Source organism: Aulonocara stuartgranti (genome assembly GCF_965226115.1).
Source record: "Aulonocara stuartgranti genome assembly, chromosome: 14".
NCBI classification, from domain to species: Eukaryota; Metazoa; Chordata; class Actinopteri; order Cichliformes; family Cichlidae; genus Aulonocara; species Aulonocara stuartgranti.
Window position 1 is genome coordinate 12846577 of NC_138950.1, and position 11761 is coordinate 12858337.

At 40.4% G+C, this 11761-nt stretch overlaps 2 long non-coding RNA genes across 2 annotated transcripts; one reads left to right on the forward strand and one right to left on the reverse strand.

Moving 5' to 3' along the window:
• Positions 1-209: 209 nt before the first annotated feature.
• LOC309687176 lies at positions 210-2653 on the reverse strand. Its single transcript, XR_014270647.1, has 2 exons — positions 2142-2653; positions 210-833 (listed from the first exon to the last, which is right to left on the reverse strand). It is a non-coding gene; the product is annotated as an uncharacterized lncRNA (long non-coding RNA).
• LOC309687175 lies at positions 1640-2910 on the forward strand. The gene is made up of 2 exons (XR_014270646.1): positions 1640-2173; positions 2662-2910. It is a non-coding gene; the product is annotated as an uncharacterized lncRNA (long non-coding RNA).
• Positions 2911-11761: the final 8851 nt, after the last annotated feature.

Consider the following 11761-nt stretch of genomic DNA (forward strand, 5'->3'; position numbering starts at 1 on the left):
GTTGCTCTTTAACTCCTAGAACACGCCCTTGGCGAGGTGGGGGGAACTGGACCACCTTTCTGTGCCCCATCATCCTCTATTAGACGACATCCAAGCTAAGTAAACATGTCTTGGCCCTTTCCCCCTGAAATGACAGGCAGGCAAAGATGTTGCGTCTTTGTTTGCTTCCTGGCCCTGGGTCTCATTCCCATTGGCATAATCCTGATCTGTGAAGGGCCCCCGACACTTCTGACACCTTCAAGTTCAAAAGCTTCGCCCCCTTCTGACAGTCCCAATCTGACAAATGTAGCCCCTAGGGTCTTGCCCACCACTTCCTCTCCAGTTTTGCCCACGCCCGCTCCATTTAGAAAGAAACGACACACGGTTACCTCCTGCACCCCAAGTACGACTAGAATGATTACTCTCTGTGTCCCCAACAATAAAAGTTGGGTAGTCGAAATAGATTTCGCTAGCTTCCCAGTCACTCCCGTCACCAAAGACCAAGGGGGGGATCTTTTTAACCTTGCAGTACATCTCTCCTCCTCAGTGTGGTATATAACCCTGGGAGGTTGGCATCAGTGGAAGTGGTCCAGTTTAGTGTCAGAAACGGACCTCGATTGGTCCAAGCACTCTAGGGGTCAGGCTTTGCACTGGAGAAACCAAAATATGCTCAGAATAGCAAAAAAACCGGATCTTTCAGGCTTAATTTTTACCCTAAAGGATCTGGCCTTGACCTCCTGTCAACAATTTATACTTGCCCCTTGGACTGATCGCACCGCCCTGTATTGGCAAATGGAAATATGCCCTAGCGTTGGTGCAGCTCCAAGCTCTGTAGTTAAAGATGATAACCCCACCTTTAATGGCCCTCCGGTGACATATACAAACGGGGGGAGAAACGGCCGAATACGCATTGTAGACACAAATAAAATGTCTAAAGATGACCTCTTCCAAATTCTAACCGGTATTTCTGGAGCAACAAACAACTGGTTACTACTAGCTGAACAAGCTGCTGACAAGACGGCTTCCGACTGCATAGTATGTATGGGAGCCCGCCCCACTTTACGAGTGGTACCGGCGCCAGTCAATAGTGCATGCCTCCTGCATCTTATGAACAATACAAAACGAGGTCATTGCTCATATCTGGAAAACCACTTTCCTAAAACTCAACGCTCGGTCTCTAATAAACCACCTTTCTTTTCTTCAGATGTAGCTGTGAACAATTTCACTTGTATTAACCTGACTGGCAATGCAGTAAAACTAGGTAGCTTGAACTCTTCTTGGTGCACTGAGATGACGGTTATGAAACCAAACTTCCGACCTACGGCTAGGGCTGATTTGTGGTGGTGGTGTGGCAATAACAAGTTATATGATGGTTTCCCTCGGGATGCGTCAGGTCTTTGCGCTCTCATAACTCTTATTTTACCTGTTTTAGTCACTCCAGTAGATCTCTCTATAAAAGTACACGAAGTTGGCCTCCCATCCTCCTCTGAACGCCGCTCTAAACGTTCTCTAATCCCAGGTTCAGCTCATAATCCAACCTATATTGATGCTGTAGGTATACCCCGTGGGGTCCCCGATGAATATAAACTGCGAGACCAGGTTAAAGCAGGATGGGCCTCGATACTTTGGATGGTTGAAATAAATGCGAATGTAGACAGGATTAACTACATTCACTTTAATGTGCAACTGTTGGCTAATTACACTCGAGATGGTTTTGAAGCTGTGCATGCACAGTTATCTGCCACTTCCCTAATGGCTTTCCAAAACAGGGTCGCAACGGATTTTCTCCTCGCAGAAAGAGGCGGAGTCTGCAGCCTTTTTGGTCAGGAGTGCTGTACCTATATCCCCAATAACACAGCTCCTGATGGTTCCCTCACTAAAGCTATTACTGGTCTCACAGCTCTTACTGTTAAAATGAAGGAACACTCGGGCGTTGATACTGCCATGTGGGACTCTTGGCTTAACATGTTTGGCAAATATAAGGCCCTTGTAGCTTCCATCCTAGTTTCCATCTCAGTTTTTGTTGCTGTCCTAGTCACCTGCGGTTGCTGTTGTATTCCATGCATTCGATCCCTCTTCCAGAGACTGATTGTTACAGCTCTCACTCCTGAGGATAAGGATCTCGCCCGGCAGATGCCTTTATTGGCTGGTCAACTTCCCACCTCCTCGCCAACGGATGATGAAAACTCTGATCGTGAGGGTGACGAACATTATCGTCTTTCTCTTGTTTAAATGCTTCTAGAATGGTTGTTTCTCTGTGGTGTGTTGTATTAGGCTTGTTATTAATTGTTTCCCTCACCCACTTCCTCTTGAAGGATATATCTGGTTGAACTGTGTCTGGTCGGGTTGTGAGGGTTAAGCGATGTTCTCAGGGTCTCCGGACTTAAGCCTGAGCGAATGTGTACTCCCACCACTGGATATAAATTGTTGTTTTTTTCCACACCCCTTCCTCACGTTTTACCATATTCACTTTTGAATGTCCTTAGCAGTTACCGTTCTGAGTTTATTTTACGGTTGATTTATTCTTTCACATTTTCACGTTTATATCTCTCATTATTATAGTATACTCTGTACTCTCCACATTTTTATCATTACTTATGCTTTTTGGTTGCTGAGTTACAGGAACTGTTAATTTTGTGTCATTACCCTGGTTGCACTGACTCGTTGTATCCGTTTGTGCAGGACAGCTGTTACTGCTTTCGTCGGGAACCGAGACTGCTTGCAGCCGACCCCTGGGCAGGGTGGTGCCTGGACTCTTTTCTCCTCATCTGCAATGACAGATAAAGACAAATGATAAGACCCGAGGAGTTTTTCGAGCCAGGCTTCGACACGTCTCTGTGTTCCTTTGAATGTTACTTATTTTTGTGTGTTGACCCATTTAAGATGGGTCAAAAGGGGGATTTGAAGAAAATATAATCTGATCAAACATTATTCAGCTTTAAATATTGTTCAGCTTTAAAGTTACTGTGCAACTGTGTAATAAAAATGTGCTCACGACTTTGGCCTTGAGAGCGATAAGAAGCGATCGCCTCATCCTGCAGGTGCAAGATATCTGCAAGCGAAGAGACTAGAACACCCAAGGCCGCTTTCCTTTTATGGAGTTGTTTTTCTGCTAATGCAGCACTTTCCTCACAACCCCCTCCTGTAAGTTTTAGAGAATATATACCCATCCTCACAGCAAATATGAGGAATCTCCTGATGTGAGCTGTGTTGAGAGGTTGTCTCTGTCTCAATAAAAGTTCACTGATTCCCCATCTGCAGCAGGTGTCCGGTTGTCTTCATTCTCCGCCAGCCTGGTTAAGTCAATTCCTCCTTAACATCTAAAAGAACCTATTTAATGAAGGAAGACGGGTTCACTTTGTGTTTAATATTATTCTATTGCTGTTGTTTTTTTTATATCCTTCAAAAGACAAGTGGAAGCAGACAAAAACAACAAGCATGCATGATACAAACTTCACCCAAGTCATTTAGACAGCCGTTAGCACATGATTCTCCTTATGGGGACCTGATATGTTTAATATGCTGCTGAGAATATAGCCCAGAAGAAGCATATAGTGTAGCTTTTATTTTGGAAAGAGCCATTTCTCTGTAATAAACTCTCTTTTCCAAAGATGAGTGATTTCTCGATCAGATAGATTTATTTTATTTTATTATTTTGTTGTTTCAGCAACGTTAAATTTAAAAACTGTACTTTTGAGTTAAAATATATATTTATAATTTTAATAAATGACAAATTAAAAAGGCATGAACATTTTTTTGTATCGAAAAAATATCAAACCGTGACACCAAAGTATCGAACCGAACCGAACCGAACCGTGAATTTTGTGTATCGTTGCACCCCTACTGGTTAGGACATAGTAGTGAAAAAGCTGGCACACCTGACTCATCCTACAGATGCCATCCTCAGTTCTCCACCCTGGACCATTTCCTGTGTGTCGCTCTCTTCGCACTTTCCTGTCTACTCTTTACTGTGGCTCCCTTAATAATGGGTCAAAAGAAAAACGTAATACACACAGTGCAGTTTAAGCACTGATGCTACTATTGTCTTCTGGCTGTCAACATTCAACAGTTAATGTATGAGATAAATACAGTAATTCAAATACTTTATCTCTCATATTCTTTATTTAGAAGCCTCTACACTATGCATTTTCATATAGGTATGTTGGTTTTTCTGTACAAATCACACGTTGCCAGGTACTAGTAGATCTTTCACACTTCCCCAGGGCAGCTGTGGCTACAACTGTAGCTTGCCTTCACCAGTGTGTGAGTGTGTGAATGTGTGAGTGAATGAATAGTGGTATTGTAAAGTGCTTTGAGGGGTCCCGAAAAGCGCTATATAAATGCAATCCATTATTATTATTATTATTATTATTATTATTATTATTATTATTATTATTATTACTTAATTATAAATTAACCATTTCAGTAACAATAGTTGACCATTTTGCAGTTTTTCTGTTAGTCAAATTTTATTATTAATTAAGGAAGAAAATCAATAAGAGTACCAGTGATTATTGATACCTACCTGATATTGGCACTTGGATGCTTAAAATCCTAACCTAGATATTTACATAAGAGCCACTGCGAGATAGGACTAACAAACATGTAATGTGCTTTAGAGGTCAGCACTTTCGCAGTAGTTTAACTACATTACACTGTCAAACCTTCACCATAAAATGTCACTACACACTTAAAAGATTGTTGGCTGATACACACTAGCCTCGAGCAAACACAGCCACAGACAGATGTATTATTTTCAGAGAAAACAATGATTTTTCCATGAGAAACCCACAACGTGGGCTGCCTAGAGATTTTTTTCCTTCTTTTTTTTGTAAAAGATGTAGCACAATCAATCTCTGCCATCGCCTTTCCCTGATGATGAGATCACTATCCAACTCTCTGAAATTTGGTTTGGGATTTATATCTTCTTCACATCAATAAGATATGTTGCGAGCGCTAAGTAATTATTCAATGCAAACTTTATGATTGTGACGGGGTAATACTCTTTTCCACAGTTATCTTGTGAGTTCAAGGAATCTCTTAAAGATGAAAATCGTGCAGATGAAAGATGAAAATGATGTGCTTTAATATGTTTAGGTGAGACATTGCTGCTAGAAGCTGAATTTAAAAAATGCTCCACATGTAATTGCATAAAAATCTATGGTCCTAGCTAGAAAATGCTTTTTAATACGTCAAGGTTGAGTTGTCTTGGGTTTCTGTCGGATTAAACATAATAGAGCTTTTTAATTAAGCTTTAACTACTGCTGACCTGTTGGTCTTTAAGCATTCAGCGGTACTTTATCTCATCGCTGCAGTTTATCAATGCAAGCAGGCCCTTGATATGGCTGAACTACATTTCAGCAACACATGAACGACGTCTGTGTTCTGCTGGTTGTGGAAACAGTTTCACAGTGTCTGGTCCTGCATTGAAATTCCAGTCCTGTAAAAGACACAAACATGGTGTGGAAAGATAACAAGCTCACTCCTAATCTCCCTAAATGTGTTTGAGGCAGGTGTTTCCTGTAAAATGGGGACAACACACCAAGATCAAAGCGCATTGCTTCATAAATTCTGTCATCTCATTCCACATTCAGAGGGAAATGACCTAGAAGCCATTTTCCGTTTGGAACAGTTAAAAAATATAGAGAGGATATGTTTACATCTTCAGTTTGACTGGAGTCAGTGTCTGACACTGACAGGGCCATAGGTTTCACTTTAGGCTCAGGCTGATGGGATGTCTGCACGAGCCATTTACTGCTAGATCCAGTTAATGGATTACACGGCACAGCATCTGGAATCATTTACAGCAGCAGGAACAAAAGTTGTTTTCAAGAAGTTATCCTTGCCTTAAGAAAGGTCAATGGATAAATAAATGTGATGTTAACAGAAGTGGTGCTAAATCGTATCTATCAGAAGATACGGGCCACCAGGAAAAACAAAATTGAGTGTGTTGTTTTCGGTTGGCTGACGCCTTATCTGCAGCCACCACAAATCTTCTATTTGGGAGGAATGTAGCACTCTTCCTATGCCGGTTCTTTCCTCACTGATCAGTGTGAGACTACATATTCCTGTCTGACGGGATATAACATCTTTGATCAAAAAAGACAAGGTACCAAGATGTCTCTGACCCAGTTTCAGCCTTGCATTTACCTCATAATTACTGAACTCTACTGCAGTGAATATCGGAAACTGATAACAGTAAAGTCACCATGGTAAACGTTTAAATTCATACTGTATGTGTTTGGTCACATTATTTAACCCATTAAAATTCTCTTGTTGACTTTTGGTATCTGAAAAGTTAGTCTTTGGGGTCTTTTTCGCTTCCTTTTCTTTGTTTTAAACACAAAAGGAATATCAAAGTATGACTTCATTTGAAAGACTGGATATGCAACAAAGCATCTTTTTAAATAAAGCCTCTGTAATGAGAAAAAGATTTGATTTCACGCTACAAAAATTATTCTGGCATCGACTCATCAAATGCACAACATGTTGCTTTTTCCAAGTCACAAAATTAAATCAGTTCCTGTTTGCATTACATCATTGGTATCCGGAAAGCAAAAGGTTGCTTTGCGGTGCTTTGCTTTGTAAAGGCATTACAATGATGGTGACAGTTTCAAAATTCAGGTCATGTCCCAGCAGACAGTATCGGAAATGGGTGACCATATGATCCTGTCTGCACTGATTACCTGCAGCATTGTAAAGTGATTACTTTGGTTAATAAGTTGTGTAAAGAGAACAGTGTGATATGCAGCGGAGTCATTTCTATTCCCCCTGATGGAGAGATCAACACAGCTGTCGGTTTTTACTGCTCTTGTTGCTGCTATCAGTGCCTATTTGCGCCGTGTTTATTAAGCTGTATACTGGTTTGACAGGAGGCAAAAGCCGTGTGTCTGTCTGTGTTTGTAATTGTGTATGTTTGTCCTGTGTGTGTGCGCGCAAGCAGAGTGTAGAATTATGTATGAGTCTTGTGTTGAATGCTCGTGGGATTGCAGGATTAAATACGATTGTTGATTACAGATTCGACACTAGGTTTATGGGCAAATATGTGTTTGAAAATCCTGCAATATTTGTGGTCTGGACCGGTCGCCACAACATCTGGGATTGAGCAGGTAAATAAAACTTTACCTGCTCAATCCCAGATGTCAACAAGTATTAGTTTAGAAGAACAATACGGTACAAAGTGAAACACTTGGAGTTTTTAATTGTTATAATTGTTCTATACGGTTTTAATGAGTTACTGTTAATGCAAAGCATCAATAAAACTGCCATTGTCAATAATTACTAACAAGTACTCAAATTCAGTGGTTATTTTACCTCATTAGTGTTACTTGGTTAAAGTTGCATATCTACAGCTGGCTCCCATCTCAACTGGAAAGCTACTAAGGTGTTGAATAACTTTCAATTTCATAATTGTGTATTAAGACAAGACCAAAAGCTAAAACGATTGTGAGAAAAAGAGGCCACAGAAATTAGACTACTTCTAGTTATAATGAACCCTCGACTTGTGGTAATTGTGATATTGTATGATCTAATTTGCAGGTCTTCTTACTGTGCCATTTTTATTTTTAATTCTCTGTACACAGACTTCCTGCTTGATGACTTTAAAAAGCTGGTGTTCATTGTTGTGTACAGTTCTATTCTCATATATACGTAGTACATACACTACATACTATAATATACTATTAATAATATCTATCCATACAGCTGTCCATCCATCCTCTCCTGCTTTTCCAAATCTGGGGTCATGGTGTGGTTAGATCCTACCCAGTCTGTCCAGTGATGCCCCAGCTGTCATAGGGATGGTGGCCGGACACCCCCTGGATGGGTTGTTAGTCTATAACATGGGCTAACACAGAGTGACAGACCATTCACACTCACATTCACACCTATGGTAAATTTAGACTCACCATTTGACCTAACATACATGTCTGTATGGGATGACTTTAAGAGGAAACTGGATACTCAGAGTACCTGGAGGGAATCTAAACAAGCTTTTCTGATTTGGAGACATGAGAAATTACCCAGCGGACCAAATGTATTAAGTTTAACCAGCTGTTCTGACAATACACAACCTTAATTTCTCATTAATATTTTTAAACCCCCTGTAGATTTTGACAGTTAACTGTGTCACAAACTGGTCATTTAATTTTTTTATTGGCTTTTAATTTTTTCTTTTTACTTATTTTAGATATTTTATTCTACGTTTCTAGTCAAGGCGTAGGACTGATTTTATGAGGTCATTAAAAACTGTTTTCAGAGATATTTGGTCCTCACAGGACAGCCACACTATGATTAATGACCAAATCAAACATAATATAAATCATTTTAAATTAGCTCAGCCTTTGCAGCAGTGGTCACTTATTCTCCATGCCTTCATGTAAACATCTGCGGTTCACATTAAAGTTTTGCTGTAGCACTGCTGTAACAAAAAAATGTGGTAGTGTTGGTACAATACAGTACAAAGTGAAACACTTGGAGTTTTTAATTGTTATAAATAAAAATGAATGTGTGTGTGAATGGGTGAATGACTGAATGTAGTGTAAAGCGCTTTGGGGTCCTATGGACTAGAAAAGCGCTATACAAATGCAGGCCATTTACCATTTATTTACCATTTACAGTGATGGACCTCAGAGTAGAAGTGTTTGTACTTCACTACTGTATTTAAGCTGAAAAGTCTTTCTATCTTTGCTTTGCTTGAGTATTTATTTTTCTGATCTTTGCTTCCTGGATTTTTTCACAGATACGTTTACTTTCTACTGCTTACTGCACAATTTCAAAACAGCTCATTACGGTGAGTTAAGTTATTATTTCACAACCTTCCAGGCTTCAAACCAATTTGACCTTAAATGGAGAAAACATTGACACATAAAAGACAGTCCTGTTGCTGTATCCAGCTTGTTGACAATGTTAATACGCTGCAGTTGCAGTATCTCAGCATTTAGCTAATGCAACAGAAGAGAAGGAAGTATATAGGGAGTAACATTTTTAAAGTGGCAAGTAATATTAAATCCAATGTTTCTAACAGCTCATCAAATCCCAGCAAACACACAGTTTCTGTGTATTTCCCAAGGCAGGGGGGAAAAGGTGTTATAACTCCACTCAGAGGTGGAGAGAGATGTAAGAAAGATAGGACAGGAGAGATTATTTTTTAAAGGTAAGGAGTGCTCAGTGACATCCAATAAATAGCAGACTTAAAGCTTACATGCAATGTAATGTTAGTGTCACGGACCCAGCTCTGGAGGACTCGGGGTCCGTGAGCAGTTTTGACTGTTGATATTGTTGTTATTATTATTTTGGTGATGTGTGTGTTTTTCTGCACTGTGCTGTGTTAGTCTGTGTCCCACTCATATGTATAGGCAGGGTATGGGTGTGTATGTCTGCGGGTGTGGCTGGAGGATGGTGCTCAGCCACCTGCAGGCCTGAGGGGTGTGGCCCTGTAGAAGGACTGGCCACACCTGAAGTTCATGCCACACCTGTTGGTGATCAGGGCTCGTCGGGGGAGCTACTTAGGAGAGAGTTGGAGCTCCCACCGGCGCGGGATCATTAAGCTAAGACTCCAAGTCAGTGTGTAGCATTAGGAAGTGCGGATCGTGTGTGTGTGTGTGTGTGTGTGCGCGCGCGCGCGCGCGTTCAGTGTTTAACGGCTGCTTCTGTATTGTCCTGCAGGTGAAACGAGGGACCAGAAGGGCAGCACGCACAGGGTGTGCAGTAACACAACAGCGGGGAGCACGAGCACGAGCACGAGCACAGACGTCGGAGGGAAGCACGCACATGGGGTTCGAGGGAGCAACGGGGAGTTATTGTGTTTACAGCTTTCCACTGTAAATAAAGAGCACTGTTTGCATCGCAGAGTCTGCGTTTTGGGTCCTCCTTTCCCCACATCCCCACGGTCTGCCCTCCAGACCGTGACAGTTAGAGTGTTGTTGTTGTTTTAACATACATTGTATGCATTCGTGAAGTGTTGCCAGGTTTTCTTGGCAGTGCTTCACATTCCTCCCTTTTCCTGAAACATTTTGTTATTCAAATGTTGCATTAAAATATCAGCCAGTTTAGTGCAGCCTTTACAGTTTTGTTAGTTAACCTGTAAAGCTCATTAGTTTGCAGTATTGTAGTCAAATTTACAGTAATGCAGCACGTTGGACTGGTGCAGAGCAGTTGTGCATGTACATGGTCAATGTAACAGTGTAACAGACACAAGTTTAAGCCAATGTACCATTCATCAAATTTCCACCTTTGATACTTTTTGTTTTGTATAATCTAGTCATGATTAAGCTGACCTCAGCCATGATTGCTCATGCAACATCTGCTTGTATTTGTTGAATTCTAAGTCCACAAAGAGCAGCAGCCCAGTTCAGCTGATCACAAATTATCACAGAAAATATTGTGACTTAAAAGCTATTTCTCCCCTTCCTGTACAACTGATCTTAGCTTTGCCACACCTGCACAATCCCGCTCTAACCCCGACTATATTTGTTTTCCTGTTTTGATGTGTTCAAATAGTCTTCAAATACAATAGAAACAGATGAACTTGCAAACAGCAAAATGAACTTGATTTGTACATGTGCACATTCATTAGAATTAGAATTTAGCTTGAGATAAAGTTTAAAATTTGTCTTTATTGATGTTGGTTTTTACTATAATAAAAGAGCGGATTTTATTTTTATACTAGTTTGTGCCTTTTCATCTTTACTTGAGTAAAAGTGAAAGTTACAGGTCATTTTAATCTTTTTAAGCATATGACCCATGATGCTAGGTTAATTCAGTGAAGGAGTTCAGAAAGGTAAAGTAAGGTAGGAAATTATCCTCTTAGTCAAAAACTATAAATCTCTGACAATTTTTAAACTGAACTTATAATTCACATATGAGCAGCTCATGCACTGAATAAAAGCTTAAAGCTTTTCAAGCTGCAGTAAACATGTAAGATAAAAGTGATTCAGAGTATTTGTATTATGTTAATACATTTCCTGTCTATCAAAGATTCAGCTGAAGCAAAAGGAATAGTTTTGACAAGGCCACTTTACTTAACTGTGTGCTCGCCTCCATTAAAATTCATATATGAACATAGCAGTTGCTCTTTGATTAAATCGACATTACAGCATGATTTGATACAGAGAAGCAACAAATTATAAAAGAAACCCAAAGCCTTGATCTTTGCAGTAAGAGGAGCATCTCTGTTATGCTAAGGGGCATTTTGCTGGTTTGCTTGGTCTGGGCCCTTAAGAGCATGCATTTCTATGCTGACGGGAGTGGTCGCTTCTAGAATGACAATGCTCTGATCCATAGGCCATGGGTGTGATTTTTATTTGCTATGACACTTGCAGTCAGATCCAAGTCTAACTGAAAACTTATAGCAGATTTGAATCAACATGTTAGACAGTGCTCCCGGCAATGGTGGAATAAAGTGCATAAAGCGTTTTGTTGCTCTGGTAGAGTTCCAGATGCTTAATGCCAACATCCTGTTTTATCCAACACCTTAGATAATTTACAAAGGACAAGCACAAAATGGGAACATCTACAACAACTTGTGCTAAAAGTGCAGGTTACCTATGAGCGAAATGGAAAAAGGATGAGATTGATGACGTGACTGGCAGCATATGGTAAGATGTTTAGCTGTCTTTCAACAGATTCAGCAGTTATGTGACAGAATATTAACGGTAATAAAAAGATGGATGCTTTTACTTTAATTTGCCTAAGTGCCCAGTGACACAGGGTTAGAGATTAGTAGGTGATCACTTGACAACAACCAGTCAATAGGGAAAAATGTATATTCCCCGACTTGTCT